The sequence below is a fragment of the Arachis ipaensis genome, chromosome B8 (genome assembly GCF_059453495.1).
Source record: "Arachis ipaensis isolate K30076 ecotype BB chromosome B8, ASM5945349v1, whole genome shotgun sequence".
NCBI lineage: Eukaryota > Viridiplantae > Streptophyta > Magnoliopsida > Fabales > Fabaceae > Arachis > Arachis ipaensis.
The window spans coordinates 34,930,867-34,952,155 of record NC_142443.1 but is presented as its reverse complement, the minus strand read 5'-3'; the positions used below and the strand labels follow the sequence as shown (position 1 = coordinate 34,952,155).

Below are 21,289 nucleotides of genomic sequence, written 5' to 3'. Positions count from 1 at the left end.
AAGCTTGTCATGCCTCTGTCCCAATACTGCACCAATGGCATGATCACTGGCATCACACATTAACTCAAATGGCAATGTCCAGTCTGGTGCAGAAATGACTGGTGCTGTGACCAGCTTAGCTTTCAGCGTTTCAAACGCCTGCAGGCATGCTGTGTCAAACACAAATGGCGTGTCAGCAGCTAGCAGATTGCTTAGAGATTTTGCGATTTTTGAAAAATCCTTTATAAACCTCCTATAGAATCCTGCATGCCCCAGAAAGCTTCTGATTGCCTTAACATTGGCAGGTGGTGGTAATTTTTCAATTACCTCTATTTTTGCTTGATCCACCTCTATTCCCTTGTTTGAGATTTTATGCCCAAGAACAATTCCTTCAGTCACCATGAAGTGACACTTTTCCCAGTTTAAAACTAGGTTGGTTTCTTGGCATCTTTTCAGAACAAGTTTCAGGTGATCAAGACAGGAGCTGAATGAGTCTCCATATACTGAGAAGTCATCCATGAAGACTTCCAGAAATTTTTCCACCATGTCAGAGAAAATAGAGAGCATGCATCTCTGGAAGGTTGCAGGCGCATTACATAGCCCAAATGGCATCCTTCTATAAGCAAACACTCCAGATGGACATGTGAATGCTGTTTTCTCTTGATCCTGGGGATCTACTGCAATCTGGTTATAGCCTGAATAGCCATCCAAAAAGCAGTAATAATAATGACCTGCTAGTCTCTCTAGCATCTGGTCTATGAATGGTAAAGGAAAATGATCCTTTCTGGTGGCTGTATTGAGCCTTCTGTAGTCAATACACATGCGCCACCCTGTAACTGTTCTTGTAGGAACCAGTTCATTTTTTTCATTATGAATCACTGTCATGCCTCCCTTTTTTGGGACGACTTGAACAGGGCTCACCCAGGGGCTATCAGAAATGGGATAAATAATCCCAGCCTCTAGTAATTTGGTGACCTCTTTCTGCACCACTTCCTTCATGGCTGGATTTAGCCGCCTCTGTGGTTGAACCACTGGTTTGGCATTATCCTCCAATAGGATTTTGTGCATGCATCTAGCTGGGCTTATGCCCTTAAGGTCACCTATGGACCACCCAAGAGCTGTCTTGTGTGTCCTTAGCACTTGAATAAGTGCTTCCTCTTCCTGTGAATTTAAAGCAGAGCTTATGATCACTGGAAAAGTGTCACCTTCTCCCAGAAATGCATATTTCAAGGATGGTGGTAGTGGCTTGAGCTCGGGTTTAGGAGGTTTTTCCTCTTTCAGAAGAAAGTTCAGAGGCTCTTTCATGTCCTCTGAATCCTCCAAATCAGGCTGAACATCTTTAAAGATGTCTTCCAACTCTGATTCGAGACTCTCAGCCATGTTGATCTCTTCTACCAAAGAGTCAATGAGATCAACTTTCATGCAGTCTGTTGATGTGTCTGGATGCTGCATGGCTTTGACAGCGTTCAACTTAAACTCATCATCATTGACTCTCAGGATTATTTCCCCCTGTTGGACATCAATGAGGGATCGTCCAGTTGCTAGGAAGGGTCTTCCTAGAATGAGAGTAGCACTCTTGTGCTCCTCCATTTCCAGCACAACAAAGTCAGTGGGAAAGGCGAATGGCCCAACTCTGACAATCATGTCCTCAATCACGCCTGATGGGTATTTAGTGGAACCATCAGCAAGTTGGAGACATATCCGGGTTGGTTTAACTTCTTCAGTTAAGCCAAGCTTCCTGATAGTGGATGCAGGTATCAGGTTGATGCTTGCCCCAAGATCGCATAAAGCTGTCTTGGTGCAATCACCTTCTAATATGCATGGTATCAGAAAACTCCTAGGGTCTTTAAGCTTTTCAGAAAAGCTTTTCAGAATGACTGCACTGCATTCTTCAGTGAGGAGAACTCTTTCTGTTTCTCTCCACTCCCTTTTATGACTCAAGATCTCTTTCATGAACTTGGCATAAGAAGGTATTTGCTCAAGTGCCTCTGCAAATGGAATCTTTATTTCAAGAGTCCTTAAATAATCTGCAAAGCGAGCAAATTGCTTATCCTGCTCCTCTTTCCGGAGTTTTTGAGGATAAGGTATCTTGGCTTTATATTCCTCAACCTTAGTGGTTAAAGAAGCCTTTTTAGAGGGGTTGTTATCAGCACTTGTGTGTGTCTGATCCCTCACTGGCAATTGAGTGCCAGAGTCAGAAGCTGGAGTGACGTTAGACGCCAGCTCACTGTCTGTTCCTGGCGCCTGAACGCCAGAAATGTGCCCATTTTGGGCGTTCAACGCTGGATTCTGCCCCATTTGGGCGTTCAACGCCAGATTCTTGCCCATTTCTGGCGTTGAACGCCAATCTTGCCTTGTTTCTGGCGCTGAACGCCAGTTTTGGGCATGGTCTGGGCGTTCAGCGCCAGCCTTCCACCCATTTTCTGGCGTTTTAGTGCCAGAATTATTTTTCCCTGGGCTCTTACTGTCCTCAGGTGAATCTTTGGTGGGTCGCTCATTTCTTGAATTTTTGATGCCTTGAGGTGGGGTATTTAATGTTTTCCCACTTCTTAATTGAACTGCTTGGCATTCTTCTGCTATTTGCCTTGATAGCTGCTGCTTTGTTTGCTTAAACTGTTCGTCCATATGTATATTAGCTATCCTTGTCTCCTGTAGCCTGTCTTTGAATTCAGCTAGCTGCTTTGTTAGAAAATCCAATTGCTGATTGAATTCAGCAGCTTGTTTTACAGTACTGAATTCAGCAGTTACTGTTTTAACCTCTTCATTCAGGGAAGGGTTGCTGCTTAGATACAGATGCTGATTCCTGGCAACTGTATCAATGAGCTCTTGAGCCTCTTCAATTGTCTTTCTCATATGGATAGATCCACCAGCTGAGTAATCTAGAGACATCTGAGCTCCTTCCGCAAGCCCATAGTAGAAGATGTCTAACTGAACCCACTCTGAAAACATTTCAGAGGGGCATTTTCGTAGCATCTCTCTGTATCTCTCCCAGGCATCATAAAGAGATTCATTATCTCCTTGTTTAAAGCCTTGGATGTCCAGCCTTAGTTGTGTCATCCTTTTTGGAGGAAAATACTGATTCAGGAATTTTTCTGTCAGCTGTTTCCATGTTCTTATGCTGGCCTTAGGTTGGTTATTTAACCACCTCTTAGCTTGATCTTTTACAGCAAATGGAAACAGTAATAGTCTGTAGACATCCTGATCTATTTCCTTATCATGTACTGTGTCAGCAATTTGTAAAAATTGTGCCAGAAACTCTGTAGGTTCTTCCTGTGGAAGACCGGAATACTGGCAACTTTGCTGCACCATGATAATGAGCTGAGGATTCAACTCAAAGCTACTAACTCCAATGGAGGGTATGCATATGCTACTCCCATATGAAGTAGTAGAGGGGTTAGAATATGACCCCAGAGTCCTCCTGGATTGTTCATTTCCACTTATGTCCATGATGGATATATGGATATAACTTGAACTGATTTATCTTTTTATTTATTTTATTTTATAAGAAGTAAATACTTAAATAAAATAAAATAACTAAAAAGAATTTGAATTTTGAAATTAAAAAATATTATTTTTTTTTCGTAAAAGAAAATAAAAATTAATTAGTTAAAAAAAAAAGAAATTTTTGAAAAAGAGGGAAGATATTTTCGAAAATTAGAGAGAGAGAGTTAGTTAGGTAGTTTTGAAAAAGTTAAGAAACAAACAAAAAGTTAGTTGGTTAGTTGAAACAAATTTTGAAAAGATAAGAAGTTAGGAAGTTAGAAAAGATATTTTGAAAAGATATTTTTGAATTTAGTGAGGAGAGAGAAAAACAATAAGATAGTACAAGATTTAAAATTTTTAGATCTAATGCTCCTTGTTTTTGAAAATTTTGGAGGGAAAACACCAAGGAACACCAAACTTAAAAATTTTAAGATCAAGACACAAGGAAAACTCAAGAACACTTTGAAGACTCACAAGAACACAAGAACATGAAGAAAGAACACCAAACTTAAAATTTTTAGAAAACCAAACAAAAATTTTCGAAAACCAAAGGGAAATCAACAAGAAAACACCAAACTTAAAGTTTGGCACAAGATTTAATAGAAAAAATTATTATTTATGAAAAAGAAGGTTTTGAAAAGAATATAAAAGACTCTAACCCAATTACCAAGAACACAGATTAACGCTCTAGCCAAATGAGTTATGAAAATTTTCAAAAATTTTAAGAAAGATTATTTTTGAAAACACCAAACTTAAAGTTTGGCACAGGATTTAACAGAAAAATTATTTTTGAAAAAGGTTTTTAAAAAAATATGATAGCCAATTACCATGAACATAAACACCACGTTCTAATTAACTGAGCTATAAATTTAAAGTGTTTTAACAAGGGATAAATAATAAAAGACTCTAAACCAAAAAGAGAAAATTTTTCCTAATCTAAGCAACAAAATAAACCGTTAGTTGTCCAAACACGAACAATCCCCGGCAACGGCGCCAAAAACTTGGTGCACGAATTGTGAATCACACTTTTCACAACGCGTACCACTAACCAGCAAGTGCACTGGGTCGTCCAAGTAATACCTCACGTGAGTAAGGGTCGAATCCCACGGAGATTGTTGGTTTGAAGCAATCTATGGTTATCTTGTAAATCTTAGTCAGGAAGTCAATTATGTTTATCAGTTGAATTGTGAATAACCAAGAGAGCATAAATTAAAGGTTACTTGTTGTGCAGTAATGGAGAATATGTTAGAGTTTTGGAGATGCTTTGTCTTCTGAATCTCTGCTTTCCTCTGTCTTCTTGTTCACGCACGCACGTCCTTCTATGGCAAGCTGTGTGTTGGTGGATCACCGTTGTCAATGGCTACCTTCCATCCTTCCAGTGAAAACTACGCTCACGCGCTCTGTCACAGCACGGCTAATCACCGGTTGGTTCTCGATCCGGTTGGAATAGGATTTACTATCCTTTTGCGTCTGTCACTAATGCCCAGCCTTCAGGAGTTTGAAGCTCATCACAGTCATTCAATCCTTGAATCCTACTCGGAATACCACAGACAAGGTTTAGACTTTCCGGATTCTCATGAATGCCGCCATCAATTCTAGCTTATACCACGGAGATTCTGATTAAGGAATCTAAGAGATACTCATTCAATCGTATATAGAACGGAGGTGGTTGTCAGGCACACGTTCATGATTTGAGGAGGGTGATGAGTGTCACAGATCATCACCTCCATCACAGTTAAGCGCGAATGAACATCTTAGATAGGAACAAGCGTGTTTGAATGGAAAACAGAAATACTTGCATTAATTCATCGAGACACAGCAGAGCTCCTCACCCCCAACAATGGGGTTTAGAGACTCATGCCGTCAGAGAATACAAAGTTTAGATCTGAAATGTCATGAGATCCAAAATAAGTCTCTAAAAGTTGTTTAAATACTAAACTAGTAGCCTAGGTTTACAAAAATTGGATAAACTATGATGGATGATGCAGAGATCCACTTCTGGGGCCCACTTGGTGTGTGCTGGGGCTGAGACTTAAGCAATTCTCGTGCAGAGGCCATTTGTGGAGTTGAACGCCAGTTTTTATGCCAGTTTGGGCGTTCAACTCCAGCTTTTGATCCTTTTCTGGCGCTGGACGCCAGAATTGGGCAGAAGACTTGCGTTGAACGCCAGTTTACGTCATCTATTCTTGTGCAAAGTATGGACTATTATATATTGCTGGAAAGTCCTGGATGTCTACTTTCCAACGCAATTGGAAGCACGCCATTTCGAGTTCTGTTGCTCCAGAAAATCCACTTTGAGTGCAGGGAGGTCAGAATCCAACAGCATCAGCAGTCCTTTTTCAGCCTGAATCAGATTTTTGCTCAGCTCCTTCAATTTCAGCCAGAAAAATACCTGAAATTACAGAAAAATACACAACTCATAGTAAAGTCCAGAAATATGAATTTTTCCTAAAAACTAATAGAAATAGACTAAAAACTAACTAAAACATACTCAAAACTATATGAAATTATCCCCAAAAAGCGTATAAAATATCCGCTCATCACCATCCCTTCCCAGATCCTACTCGGAATACCACAAACAAGGTTTAGACTTTTCAGATCTCAAGAATGGCCGCCAATAATTCTAGTCTATACCACGAAGACTCTGATCGTGGATCAGGAGGCTAAGAGATACGCATTCAAGCTTGTTTGCATGTAGAACGGAAGTGTTTGTCAGGCACGCGTTCATAAGTGAGAATGATGATGAGCGTCACATAATCATCACATTCATCATGTTCTTTTGTGCAAATGAATATTTTAGAGAAGAAATAGGCTTGAGTTGAATAGAAAAATAATAGTACTTCGCATTAATTCATGAGGAACAGCAGAGCTCCACACCTTAATCTATTGTGTGTAGAAACTCTACCGTTGAAAATACATAAGTGAAAACAGGGTAGACATGGCCGAGTGGTCAGCCTCCCATGGAGGTCTCAGAACGTAAAAGTTACATAATGTGTTCCCGAGATGTGAAATAAATCACTAAAAGTAGTTTTTATACTAAACTAGTAACTAGGGTTTACAGAAATGAGTAAATGATGCAGAAATCCACTTCCAGGCCCACTTGGTGTGTGCTTGGGCTGAGCATTGAAGCTTTCACGTGTAGAGATCTTCCTTGGAGTTAAACGCCAGTTTGTAACCTGTTTCTGGCATTTAACTCTGCTTTGCAACCTGTTTCTGGCATTTAACTCCAGAATAGGGCAGAAAGCTGGCGTTGAATGCCAGTTTGTGTCATCTAAACTCAGGTAAAGTATGGACTATTATATATTTCTAGAAATCACTGGATGTCTACTTTCCAACGCAATTAAAAGCGCACCATTTGGACTTTTGTAGCTCCAGAAAATCTACTTTGAGTGCAGGGAGGTCAGAATCTAACAGCATCTGCAGTCCTTCTTCAGCCTCTGAATCTGATTTTTGCTCAAGTCCCTCAATTTCAGCCAGAAAATACCTGAAATAATAGAAAAATACACAAACTTATAGTAAAGTCCAGAAATGTGATTTTTATTTAAAAAATAATAAAAATATACTAAAAACTAATCAAATCATACTAAAACCTATGTAAAAATAATGCCAAAAAGCGTATAAATTATCCGCTCATCACAACACTAAACTTAAATTGTTGCTTGTCCCCAAGCAACTGAAAATCAAATAGGATAAAAAGAAGAGAATATACTCTAAATCCTAAAGTATCAATGAAACTTAGCTCCAATTAGATGAGCGGGACTAGTAGCTTTTTGCCTCTGAATAGTTTTGGCATCTCACTTAATCCATTGAAGTTCAGAATGATTGACATCTATAGGAACTTAGAATTTAGATAGTGTTATTGATTCTCCTAGTTCAGTATGTTGATTCTTGAACACAGCTACTTTATGAGTCTTGGCTGTGGCCCTAAGCACTTTGTTTTCCAGTATTACCACCGGATACATAAATGCCACAGACACATAACTGGGTGAACCTTTTCAGATTGTGACTCAGCTTTGCTAAAGTCCCCAATTAGAGGTGTCCAAGGTTCTTAAGCACACTCTTTTTTTTGCTTTAGACCTCGACTTTAACCGCTCAGTCTCAAGTTTTCACTTGACACCTTCACGCCACAAGCACATGGTTAGGGACAGATTGGTTTAGCCACTTAGGCCAGGATTTTATTCCTTTAGGCCCTCCTATCCACTGATGCTCAAAGCCTTGGATCCTTTTATTACCCTTGCCTTTTGGTTTTAAGGGCTATTGGCTTTTTCTGCTTGCTTTTTCTTTTTCTTTCTCTTCTCTTTTTTTTCGCTATTTTTCTTTTTTTTCGCAAGCTTTTGTATTCACTGCTTTTTTTTGCTTCAAGAATCAATTTTATGATTTTTCAGATTATCAAATAACATTTCTCCTTTTTCATCATTCTTCAAGAGCCAACAATTTTAACATTCATAAACAATAAATTCAAAAGATATATGCACTGTTCAAGCATTCATTCAGAAAACAAAAAGTATTGTCACCACATCAAGATAATTAAACTAATTTTAAGGATGTATTCGAAATTCATGTACTTCTTGTTCTTTTGTGATTAAAAAATTTTTCATTTAAGAGAGGTGATGGATTCATAGGACATTCATAGCTTTAAGACATAGGCACTTAAATACTAATGATCATGTAATAAAGACACAAACATAAATAAAGCATAAGGCTCAAAACCGAAAAATAGGAAAATAAGAACAAGGAGATTAAGGAACGGATCCACCTTAGTGAGGGTGACGTCTTCCTCTTCTTGAAGAACATATGGTGCTCTTGAGCTCCTCTATGTCTCTTCCTTGTCTTTGTTGCTCCTCCCTCATAGCTCTTTAATCTTCTCTAATCTCATGGAGAATGATGGAGTGCTCTTGGTTTTCCATCCTTAGTTGTCCCATGTTGAAACTTAATTCTCCTAGGGAGGTGTTGATTTGCTCCCAATAGTTTTGTGGAGGGAAGTGCATCCCTTGAGGCATCTCAGGAATTTCATGGTGAGGAATTTCCTCATGCTCTTGTTGAGGTCCATGATCTCTTGTTTGCTCCATCCTTTTCTTAGTGATGGGCTTGTCCTCATCAATGAAGATATCTCCCTCTATGTCAATTCCAGCCGAATTGCAGAGGTGGCAAATGAGGTGAGGAAAGGCCAACCTTGCCAAAGTGGATGACTTGTCAGCCACCTTGTAGAGTTCTTGAGGTATAATCTCATGAACTTCCACTTCCTCCCCAATCATGATACTATGGATCATGATGGCCCGGTCTATAGTAACTTCAGACCAGTTGCTAGTAGGAATAATTGAGCGTTGGATGAATTCCAACCATCCTCTAGCTACAGGCTTAAGGTCCGGTCTTCTCAATTGAACCGGCTTGCCTCTTGAGTCAACTTTCCATTGAGCTCCTTCCACACATATGTCCATGAGAACTTGGTCCAACCTTTGATCAAAGTTGACCCTTCTAGTGTAGAGGCATGCGTTTTCTTGCATCATTGGCAAGTTGAACGCCAACCTTACATTTTCCGGACTGAAATCTAAGTATTTACCCCGAACCATGGTAAGCCAATTCTTTGGATTCGGGTTCCTACTTTGATCATGGTTCCTAGTGATCCATGCGTTTGCATAGAACTCTTGAACCATTAAGATTCCGACTTATTGAATAGGATTAGAGAGAACTTCCCATCCTCTTCTTCTAATCTCTTGTCGGATCTCCGGATATTCGCTCTTTTTGAGCTTAAAAGGGACCTCAGGGATCACCTTTTTCTTGGCCACAACTTCATAGAAGTGGTCTTGATGGACTTTTGAGATGAATCTCTCCATCTCCCATGACTCAAAGGTGGAAGCAATTGCCTTTCCTTTCCTCTTCCTCGAGGTTTTTCTGGCCTTAGGTGCCATTGATGGTTATGGAAAAACAAAAAGCAATGCTTTTACCACACAAAACTTAAAAGGTTTGCTCGTCCTCGAGAAAAGAAGAAAGAAAGTAGTAGAAGAAGAAGAAAATAGAGGAGATGGAGGGAGAAGGTGTATTCGGCCAAAGGGGAGAAGTGGTGGTTGTAATGTATGAAAATGGAGTAGTGTTGAGGGGTTTATATAGGGGTGGGGGAAGGGTAGGTTTCGGCCATTAGGGTTGGGTTTGGGAGGGAAAAGAATTTGAATTTTGGAGGTAGGTGGGGTTTATGGGGAAGAGTGGATGGATGTGAGTGGTTAAGGGTATATAGGGAAGAGGTATGGAGGTGATTGGTGAAGGGTATTTGGGGAAGAGAGTTATGAAAACATGTGAAGAGGAGAGAAGAAGAGGTGGGATAGGTGGGGATCCTGTGGGGTCCACAGATCTAGTGGGGTCAAGGACTTAGCATCCCTGCTCCAATTAGGCGTGCAAAACGCCCTTAGAGTGCATGTCTGGTGTTAAACACCAGCTTGCTGCTTGTTTCTGGCGTTTAACGCCACTTCTATGCTCTGTTCTGGCGTTAAACGCCAGTCTGGTGCTTGTTTTTAGCGTTTAACGCCAGCTTGATGCTTCTTTTTGGCGTTAAACGCCAGTTTGATGCTTCTTACTGTCGTTTAAATGCCAGTAAGTTCTTCCTCCAGGGTGAGCTATTTTTAATGTTGTTTTTCATTCTGTTTTTGATTATTCAGTAGTTTTTGTGACTTCACATGATCATCAACCTAAAGAAAACATAAAATAGAAATGAAAAATAATTAAATATAGTTAAATAACATTGGGTTGCCTCCCAATAAGTGCTTCTTTAACGTCAATAGCTTGACAGTGAGCTTTCATAGAGCCTCACAAATATTCAGAGCATTGTTGGGACCTCCCAACACCAAACTTAGAGTTTGGTTGTGGCCTCCCAACACCAAACTTAGAGTTTGACTGTGGGGGCTTTGGTTGACTCTGCAGTGAGAGAAGCTTTTCATGCTTCCTCTCTATGGTTACTGAAGGAGAACCTTGAGTTTTAAATATAAGGTAGTCCTCATTCAGTTGAAGGACCAACTCTCCTCTGTCCACATCAATCACAGCTCTTGCTGTGGCTAGGAAGGGTCTTCCAAGGATGATGGATTCATCCTCATCCTTCCCAGTGTCTAGGATTATGAAATCAGCAGGGATGTAAAGGCCTTCAACCTTTACTAGCATGTCCTCTACTAGTCCATAAGCCTATTTTCTTGAGTTGTCTGCCATCTCTAATGAGATTCTGGCAACTTGCACCTCAAAGATCCCAAGTTTCTCTATTACAGAGATTGGCATAAGGTTAATGCCTGACCCCAGGTCACACAAAGCCTTCTCAAAGGTTATGGTGCCTATGGTACATGGTATTAAGAATTTACCAGGATTCTATTTCTTTTGAGGTAATTTCTGCCTATCCAATGCATTCAGTTCATTGGTGAGCAAGGGAGGTTCATCTTCCCAAGTCTCATTACCAAATAATTTGGCATTCAGCTTCATGATTACACCAAGGTACTTAGCAACTTGCTCTTCAGTAATGTCTTCATTCTCTTCAGAGGAAGAATACTCATCAGAGCTCATGAAGGGCAGAAGCAGGTTGAATGGAATCTCTATGGTCTCTAGTTGAGCCTCAGATTCCTTTGGTTCCTCAAAGGGAAACTCCTTATTGGTCAGTGAATGTCCCAGGAGGTCTTCCTCACTAGGATTCACGTCCTTCTCCTCCTCTCTAGGTTCGACCACACCAAGTAAGGTTATGGCCTTGCACTCTCTTTTTGGATTCTCTTCTGTATTGCTTGGGAGAGTACTAGGAGGAGTTTCAGTAACTCTTTTACTCAGCTGGCCCACTTGTGCCTCCAAATTTCTAATAGAGGACCTTGTTTCATTCATGAAACTTAGAGTGGCCTTAGATAGATCAGAGACTATATTTTCTAAGCTAGATGAATTCTGCTCAGAATTCTCTGTCTGTTGCTGAGAGGATGATGGAAAAGGCTTGCTATTGCTAAACCTGTTTCTTCCACCATTATTAAAACCTTATTGAGACTTTTGTTGATCCTTCCATGAGAAATTTGGATGATTTCTCCATGAGGGATTATAGGTGTTTCCATAGGCTTCACCCATGTAATTCACCTCTGCTATTGCAGGGTTCTCAGGATCATAAGCTTCTTCTTCAGAAGATGCTTCTTTAGTACTGTTGGATGTAGCTTGCAATCCATTCAGACTCTGAGAAATCATATTGACTTGCTGAGTCAATATTTTATTATGAGCCAATATGGCATTCAGAGTATCAATTTCAAGAACCCCCTTCCTCTGAGGCGTCCCATTACTCACATGATTCCTTTCAGAAGTGTACATGAACTGGTTATTTGCAACCATGTCAATGAGTTCCTGAGCTTCTGCAGGCATTTTCTTTAGGTGAATAGATCTACCTGCAGAATGGTCCAATGACATCTTTGATAATTCAGACAGACCATCATAGAATATATCCAGGATGGTCCATTCTGAAAGCATGTCAGAAGGACACTTTTTGGTCAGTTGCTTGTATCTCTCCCAAGCTTCATAGAGGGATTCACCTTCTTTCTGTTTGAAGGTTTGAACATCCACTCTAAGCTTGCTAAGCTTTTGAGGAGGAAAGAACTTGGCCAAGAAAGTCGTGACCAGCTTATCCCAAGAGTTCAGGCTATCTTTAGGTTGAGAGTCCAACCATATTCTAGCTCTGTCTCTTACAGCAAACGGGAAAAGCATAAGCCTGTAGACCTCGGGATCAACCCCATTGGTCTTAACAGTATCACAGATTTGCAAGAATTCAGTTAAGAACTGAAAAGGATCTTCTGATGGAAGTCCATGAAACTTGTAATTCTGTTGCATCAGAGAAACTAATTGAGACTTTAGCTCAAAATTGTTTGCTCTAATGGCAGGGATTGAGATGCTTCTTCCATGTAAGTTGGAATTCGGTGCTGTAAAGTCACCAAGCATCTTCCTTGCATCTCCACCATTATTATTATTTTCGGCCATGTCTACTTCTTTTTCGAAAATTTCTGTCAGATTTTCTCTAGAGAGTTGTGACGTTAGGATTTTTCTAGTAAAGAATTTTATAAAAATAATTGCGTTGTAGATATAGTTTCTAAACCAACAGAAATCCCTTCGTACAAACGTTTTGGTTGTCACAAGTAACAAACCCCTTAAAAATTGATAACCGAAGTATTTAAACCTCGGGTCATCTTCTCAAGGAACTGCAGGGAACTATGTTCTTATTATTGGTTATGAAGATTGTAAATTGGGGTTTTGAAGATGAGGAACAAGTAATTTAAATGGCAGGTAAAACAAATAAATAACTGTAAAATAAACTTTTGGCAAGGTATGAGAAATTGGAAGTCCTATCCTAGTTATCCTTATCAATGATGATGAAAATTGAATCTTAATTCCACTTAGTTAACCTTTACTTAAAGCAAAGGAAGGTCAAGCGACTAATTAGTTTGATCTTCAGATCCTAGTTACTTCCTAAGAAAAGATTGGGATTATTGAAATTCAATTCAATTAGCAAAGGTAACAATTATCAATCATGTTGAGTTTGATAACTCCTGAGTTACTGATTTCTTAACCAAGACCAAAAGGGGAAAAATAAATCTACTTGAATAAAAATATCTTCAGATTGGAAGCAACAGTAACATAAATAAAAGAAAGCAATCATAAACTGAAATACCTCAAATAACATTAATTCAAAGAATAATCTGTAACATAGAAGAATTCATAAATTAAATTGAGAAAATAAGTAATTAAAAAGGAATATTGAACCTGATAAAAAGAGATAATCCTGAAAGCAAAAGAAATCCTAATTCTAAATCCTAAAAGAGAGAGGAGAGAACATCTCCCTCAAAACTACATCTAAATCATGAATAGTGAATAATTGGAGACTCCCCTCTGAATGGATGCATTCCCCCACTTCATAACCTCTGATCTATGCCTTCTGGACTTGCATTTTCCCAAAAAGGGCTTCAGAAATCGCTGGGAGCATTTTCTGTAATTTCTGGTGCGTGGCCTCTATCACGCGTCCGCGTGGGTCACGCGGTTGCGTCATCTGGAGTTTTCTTTGTCACGCGGTCGCGTTAATCATGCGTCTGCATCATCTGTGTTCTGCTTAAGGCGCGCGATCGCGTCAATCACGCGGTCGCGTCACTGCCATTTCGCACTGGCATGCGGCCGCGTCGTCCATGCGATCACGTCGCTACCAGTTTCTCCAAAAACTCTGTTTTATGCTTTCCTTCTATTTTTGTATGTTTTCTTTCTATCCTTTAAGTCATTCTTGCCTTAGAAGATCTGAAATTACTCAACACACGAATCACGGCATCGAATGGTAATAAAAGGGGTAATTAAAATAATTATTTTTAAAGCATAAGAAACATGTTTTTCACATACATCACATAATAAGGAAGGAAAAGTAGAACCATGCAATTTATATGAATAAGTGAGTGAAGGATTGAATAAATCACTTAAATTAGGCACAAAATATATCATAAAATATGGGTTTATCAAGTTGTGCTTTAGCTTCCCTTAGCTTCCTCTTCAGAGTCCTTTCAGGTTCAGGATCAGCTTCAACAAGATTGTTCTTATCCTTGTTCCTTCTCATATGAAAAAGAAGAGAACAGAAAAGAAAATATGGAATCCTCTATGTCACAGTATAGAGATTCCTTATATGAGTATAAGAAAAGAAGGATGGAAGAAAGAAAAGATAAGAATTCGAACACAGAGGAGAAGAGTTGGTTCGAATTTTTGAGTAGAAGAGAGGTGTTAGTAAATAAATAAATAAATAGAAGGAGATGAGAGAGGGAAGAATTCGAAAAGTAAATAAAATAAAATAAAAATATTTTTGTTTTTAATTTAAAATTTGAAGTTAAAAGAGAAACAAAATAAAATTAAAATTTAAAACAATTAGTTAATTAAAAAGAATTTTGAAAAAGGGGTTAGTAGTTTTCGAAAATTAGAGAGGAAAAAGTAGTTAGGTGGTTTTGAGAAAGATAAGAATCAAAATAAAAAGTTAAGTAGTTAATTGAAAAAGATTTGAAAATCAATTTTGAAAAGATAAGAGGTTAGAAAAGATTTCGAAATTGATTTTGAAAAAGATGTGATTGACATTGAAAAAGATATGAATGAAAATAATTTTGAAAAAGATTTGAATTTAAAAAGATTTGATTTTGAAAATTGAAGTTGATTACTTGACTAACAAGAAACAAAAAGATATGATTTTAAAATTTAAAGATTGAACCTTTCTTACTAGGCAAGTAACAAACTAAACTTTTTTTTGAATCAATCACATTAATTATTAGCATTAATTTCGAAAATATGAAATAGAAATAAGAAAAAGATTTTGAAAATAAATTTTGAAATTTTCGAAATTATGAAAAAAAATGAAAAAGATTTTATTTTTGAAAAAGATTTGAAAAAGATAAAATTTTTAAGTTGAAAATTTGATTTGACTTATAAAAAACAATTAAATTTAAAAACATTTTGACTAAATCAAACCAAATTTTCAAAAATTTATGAGAGAATAAGGGAAAGATATTTTTTATTTTTAAATTTTTAATGAAGAAAGAGAAAAACAACAAAAAGACTCCAAACATGAAAATTATGAATCAAAACACACAATGCATGCAAGAACACTTTGAATGTCAAGATGAACACCAAGAACACTTTGAATGTCAAGATGAACGCCAAGAACTTATTTTTGAAAATTTTTAAGAAAAGAAAAACATGCAAGACACCAAACTTAGAAATTTTCAAACTTTAGATACTAACAAATTGAAAATGCATATGAAAAACAAGAAAAGACACCAAACAAGAAAAATTTAAAGATCAAACAAAGAAATTCATCAAGAACAACTTGAAGATCATGAAGAACATCATGCATGAGTTTTCGAAAATTTTAAGAAAATTTAAAAATATGCAATTGACACCAAACTTAAAATTGACACAAGACTCAAACAAGAAACATCAAATTTTTTGTTTTTATGGTTTTATTAAATTTTTTTTTTGGATTTTTTTCGAAAATTAATTGGAAAAGAAAAATAAGGATTTCAAAATTTTTAATGAGAATTCCAGAAATCATGCAATATTAGTCTAAAGCTCCGGTCTAGGAATTAGACATGGCTTACTAGCCAGCCAAGCTTTCAGTGAAAGCTCCGGTCCAAAACACTAGACATGGCCAATGGCCAGCCAAGCTTTAGCAAAATATTACATACAAAAGCTAAATTGCTGAGAAAGACAAAGAAGCTCTTCTCTAATGATAGTTGAAACCTCGGTCCAAAGGATTAGACATGGCTTTACGGCCAGCCAGACTTCAACAGATCATCATGAAAGTCTAGAATTCATTCTTAAAAATTCTGAAGAACATAGAATAATTAAATTTTTTTTTTGAAAATTTTTTGAAAATAAAAATAATAAAAACAAAGAGCTTAAAATTAAAATAAAATTACCTAATCTGAGCAACAAGATGAACCGTCAGTTGTCCAAACTCGAACAATCCCCGACAACGGCGCCAAAAACTTGGTGCACGAAATCGTGATCATTCATTCCTTGGTAACGGCGCCAAAAACTTAATACGCACGTTCATAATTTTAGTTCTTTGTCACAACTTCGCACAACTAACCAGCAAGTGCACTAGGTCGTCCAAGTAATAAACCTTACGTGAGTAAGGGTCGATCCCACGGAGATTATCGGCTTGAAGCAAGCTATGGTCACCTTGTAAATCTCAGTCAGGAGGATTCAAATGGTTATGGAGATTTAATAATTAAAATATAATTAAAATATAAAATAGGATAGAAATACTTATGTAATTCATTGGTAAGAATTTCAGATAAGCGTATGGAGATTCTTTTGTTCCTTCTTCATACTCCTTTCCATGGCAAGCTGTATGATGGGCATCACCGTTGTCAATGGCTACATCCCGTCCTCTCAGTGAAAATGGTCCAAATGTGCTGTCACCGTGACGATTGGATTTTTGATGGTATAGAATTTCACAAATGAAGTCTCGTTGCAAGTATAGTTTCTAAACCAATCACTAATCCTTTCATACAAAAAGTTGTTTGTCACTAAAACAAACCCCTAAAATTTATAAACCGAAGTATTCAAACCTCGGGTCGTTCTCCCTAGGAATTGTAATGGAGTGTCTTGTTATCGGTTGTGAGTTATATTTGGGGTTTTGATATGAAGCATGAAAGATAAATGGTAAGAAAGTAAACTAACGGCTAAAAAGGTCTTGGCAAGGGTTGGTGGTCAAAGATCTCTATCCTAATCACTAACCACAATATGAGAATTGGCAAGGATTAATCTCATTAAATCATCCTCTAACTAGTAGTAAAGGAAAGTCAAATGAGCTATATCAATCCTAGTCCATAAGTCCTAACTCTCCACTAATTCAATTAGTGAGAACTAGAGTCAATGAATCCCAATCATCAATTACTTGGACATTAGTAACTCAAGAGTTCCTAAGTTACCTTTCCAAGCCAAGAACATAAAACTCTACTCTAAAATCCAACCAAGCATTTCATCAAACACTTGGAAGGCATAAAAGGAAAGCATAGTAAAATTGCAAGAAGAGTAAATCTGCACTACTCAATTTGCAAGGAATTAAACAACAACAAATCAAATGAACACAATTATTATGATTTACCTTGAATTGAATTGAAAGAGAAAGAAAGGAACAAAAGTAGATCTACAACAAAATGCAAGAACAACATAAAGGAAATTACAACAAAAGGATGGAAGAAGAATGAATGTAACAACAAGGAATTGAGAGAAGAAGAAGATGAATTAAAATCTAGATCTAAGAACTAAACCTAATCCTAATTCTAGAGAGAAGTGAGAGCTTCTCTCTCTAGAAACTAACTCTAACTACTAAACTAAGCTAATTGGTAACTAACATATGTTTTCCTCTTCACTCCTTGGGTTAAATAGCATCAGAAATGAGTTGGATTGGGCCCACAAGGCTTTAGAATTCGTTGGCCACGTTTTGCTTTAAGTGAACTAGGTGGCAGCAACGGCGCGTGCGTGTACTTTGCGCGTGCGCGCCACCATACGTGTAGCAACTATGGCAAATCTTATATCGTTTCGAAGCCCCGGATGTTAGCTTTCCAACCCAACTGGAACCGCATCAATTGGACCTCTGTAGCTCAAGTTATGGTCGTTTAAGTGCAAAGAGGTCGGCTTGACAGCTTTCCGGTTCTTTCATTTCTTCATGAGTTCTCCAACTTTTCATGCTTTCTCTCTTCATTCCCTTGATCCAATCTTTGCCTCCTAAACCTTAAATCACTTAACAAACATATCAAGGCATCTAATAGAATCAAGGTGAATTAAATTTAGCTATTTTGAGTCCTAAAAAGCATGTTTTCACATTCAAGCACAATTAAAGGAGAATATACAAAACCATGCTATTTCATTGAATAAATGTGGGTAAAAGGTGATAAAATCTCCTAAATTCAATACAAGATAAACCGTCAAATTGGGGTTTGTCACACCGCACGACTAATCATCTGTCGGTTCTCGATCATGCTGGAATAGGATTCAGTAATCCTTTTGCGTCTGTCACTACACCCAGCACTCGCGAGTTTGAAGCTCGTCACAGCCATCCCTTCCCAGATCCTACTCGGAATACCACAGACAAGGTTTAGACTTTCTGGATCTCAAGAATGGCTGCCAATAAGTCTAGCCTATACCACGAAGACTCTGATCGTAGATCAGGAGGCTAAGAGATACGCATTCAAGCTTGTTTGCATGTAGAACGGAAGTGTTTGTCAGGCACACGTTCATAAGTGAGAATGATGATGAGCGTCACATAATCATCACATTCATCATGTTCTTGTGTGTGAATGAATATTTTAGAGAAGAAATAGGCTTGAGTTGAATAGAAAAATAATAGTACTTCGCATTAATTCATGAGGAACAGCAGAGCTCCACACCTTAATCTATGTTGTGTAGAAACTCTACCGTTGAAAATACATAAGTGAAAACAGGGTAGACATGGCCGAGTGGCCAGCCTCCCATGGAGGTCTCAGAACGTAAAAGTTACATAATGTGTTCCCGAGATGTGAAATAAATCACTAAAAGTAGTTTTTATACTAAACTAGTAACTAGGGTTTACAGAAATGAGTAAATGATGCAGAAATCCACTTCCGGGTCCACTTGGTGTGTGCTTGGGCTGAGCATTGAAGCTTTTACATGTAGAGGTCTTTCTTGGAGTTAAACTCCAGTTTGTAACCTATTTCTGGCGTTTAACTCTGCTTTGCAACCTGTTTCTGGCGTTTAACTCCAAAATAGGGCAGAAAGCTGGCGTTGAACGCCAGTTTGCATCGTCTAAACTCGGGAAAAGTATGGACTATTATATATTTCTGGAAAGCCCTAGATGTCTACTTTCCAACTCAATTGAGAGCGCACCATTTGGACTCCTGTAGCTCCAGAAAATCCACTTTGAGTGCAGGGAGGTCAGAATCCAACAGCATCTGCAGTCCTTCTTCAGCCTCTGAATCTGATTTTTGCTCACGTCCCTCAATTTCAGCCGGAAAATACCTGAAATCACAGAAAAATACACAAACTCATAGTAAAGTCTGGAAATGTGATTTTTATTTAAAAATTAATAAAAATATACTAAAAACTAATCAAATCATACTAAAAACTATGTAAAAACAATGCCAAAAAGCGTATAAATTATCCGCTCATCAGTAACACTATGGCTTGATTCTGAAATATATTTTTAATTCTTTGACAGCTTTCTGAGCACTTGAAGAAATACCTTGGTACCAGGCATGAACTAGTTAGTAGTATTCTCCTTTAATTTTCAGCTTGAGTATTGGCGGCAAGCGATAATCTTATTAGTCAAGTATGATTTGATTCTTGGTTTTATAATTCTCTATACTGATTTAGATTTGACTTTTTCTCATTGCAAAGGAAACTAGCAGACAAGGTAGCAGCAGCTGGATTCCAGCTGGATTCTTGGTTGTAGTTCCTGATCTTCTGTATGGTGAATACTTTAGTTATGATCCTCAATTTGATAGAGAAGGATGGTTGAAGAAACATGGAGAGGTTAGTTGTAACTTTTGCCATTAGAACATGTTTATTATGTAAAGTAAAATCCAAAAGTTGAATTTTTTGACCATGTTTTTGACATGTTTGTACTTTTAGGCTAAGGGATGTGAAGACACCAAACCTATTATTTGCTTTTTATTGGTTTGCTGCTGCTTCTTGTTTTCTTGATGAACTTCTTCTCCAATGTTTTCAGAGGAGAAGCTTCCATCTTCATTACCTGACATATTATTTGACATTTTTGGATACAATACCTTTTCATTAGAAATTAGCATAAGATTTTTATTAGTCTATTTGACCTTTCATTTTTGTTTTAGTCTGTTAGGGACAATAACCTTGTAAATTTTGCTTACTTTTCTGTAGCAATTCTACAGCAACTCATTCAAGATGAGCCAGGATGCTTGTTGGGGATGTGCCATGGCAAAAAGCATCTTTTTATCTTTTTATTTGTTTATTTTTATTATATATATTCTATGACCAATGACAAATTTGCATCTTATTCTCTTATTAAAGTTCTGCAATAGCAATGAGTCTAGTTAGATTGTTAATGCTAAACCTGGGATATCTCATGTTTGGTGACGAAGTTTTGCCTCAGATAACATTGAACTTGCCTACTAATGCCTTTGCTTCCAAAATTTCCCTATGGATAATAGTAAGAGTTTCATTCTTCTTCTTCTTCTTTTTTAAGAGGGTTTTTAGTTTTCTTTCTAAACTTCTAATGAATTTCTACTTTATATTTTCATTTCTCTTTCAGGTACTTAGCCCCTTCACCAAATATCCTTATTTTTAGCCACATGCTAATACTTATCTATGAAAGTAGAGCAAGACTTGTTCATGTTCATGGAACTTTTTTAGTCTAAATTTTCCTTAATTTTAAACAAATGTGCTTTGACCATGAACCCGCTTGCAAGGAGTCTGGAGGAGTTGCTGCCCCATAGAATTTCAAGTACCACTTGGTGTTTCATGCTGCTCAGAACAATATTGGTTATGGTTATACTTTTAGCTGCTTTTCTAATTCCTTATTTTGGTAAGTCCTAGGCTTTGTCTGTGTAAGGACGAAGTATAATAAGTTAATAAACTTCTATTGTATAGCTAATGTACTTCCACTAAATCTTGAGCAGTGTTACATCATCAGGAAAAATTCAATTTTTTATACAAAACAATATTTCTTAGTGGATGAAAGAAAATAGTTATACTCGCTTACTCACTTTATTGTAATTCAGGACTTGTGATGGCTTTAATTGGTTCTTTCCTCAGTACATTTGTGGTAAGCCAAGCATGCAATTAAGTCCAACATTCATCCTATTCAACATCTCATGATTTTTAAGTAGCATGCACATTCCTCCATGTAATTCCAGAATACATGTTCTGTAACTTTATAGGATTGGGTTGAGGGGATAATTAGTATTTATTTATGTTTAGCTACAGCTAAATTACATTTAGAAATTCGGAAAGAAAATGAAGAGTTTTCGTAAAGAATAAATCCTTATTTAGTTTAGCAAAGTTTTTAAATATTTTAGTGAGTGGAATGTGCTTTGTTAAACTTCTAGTGTGTTTATGTAACTTGGCTAATCTCTATCTATCTAATTACATCTAAATAGGAAGCTAGAAAATAGTGACATTCTAATAAAATTTTGTTAATAACTAATAAGTAATGATATTTTAAGGCAGAGTTGTAAGCATGCATTTATTTGAAGTTTTCTTAATCAGTACTATGTGGTCATGTTTGCAATTAATGTAGACGGGCTAAAAGGGCAGTTGTTGCTATGTTTGCAAGATCAAAAGAAAGTGTGAAGATAGAAGA

At 37.4% G+C, this 21,289-nt stretch overlaps 1 non-coding gene and 1 pseudogene across 2 annotated transcripts in view; both read left to right on the top strand.

The window, feature by feature from the left end:
* Positions 1-21,289, top strand: part of LOC107613410 (uncharacterized) — a 121,454-nt pseudogene that overhangs the window by 69,326 nt on the left and 30,839 nt on the right. The gene's annotated exons all lie outside the window — the stretch shown is intronic.
* Positions 11,920-12,027, top strand: LOC148547671 (small nucleolar RNA R71). Its single transcript, XR_015897144.1, has one exon. It is a non-coding gene; the product is annotated as a small nucleolar RNA R71 (small nucleolar RNA).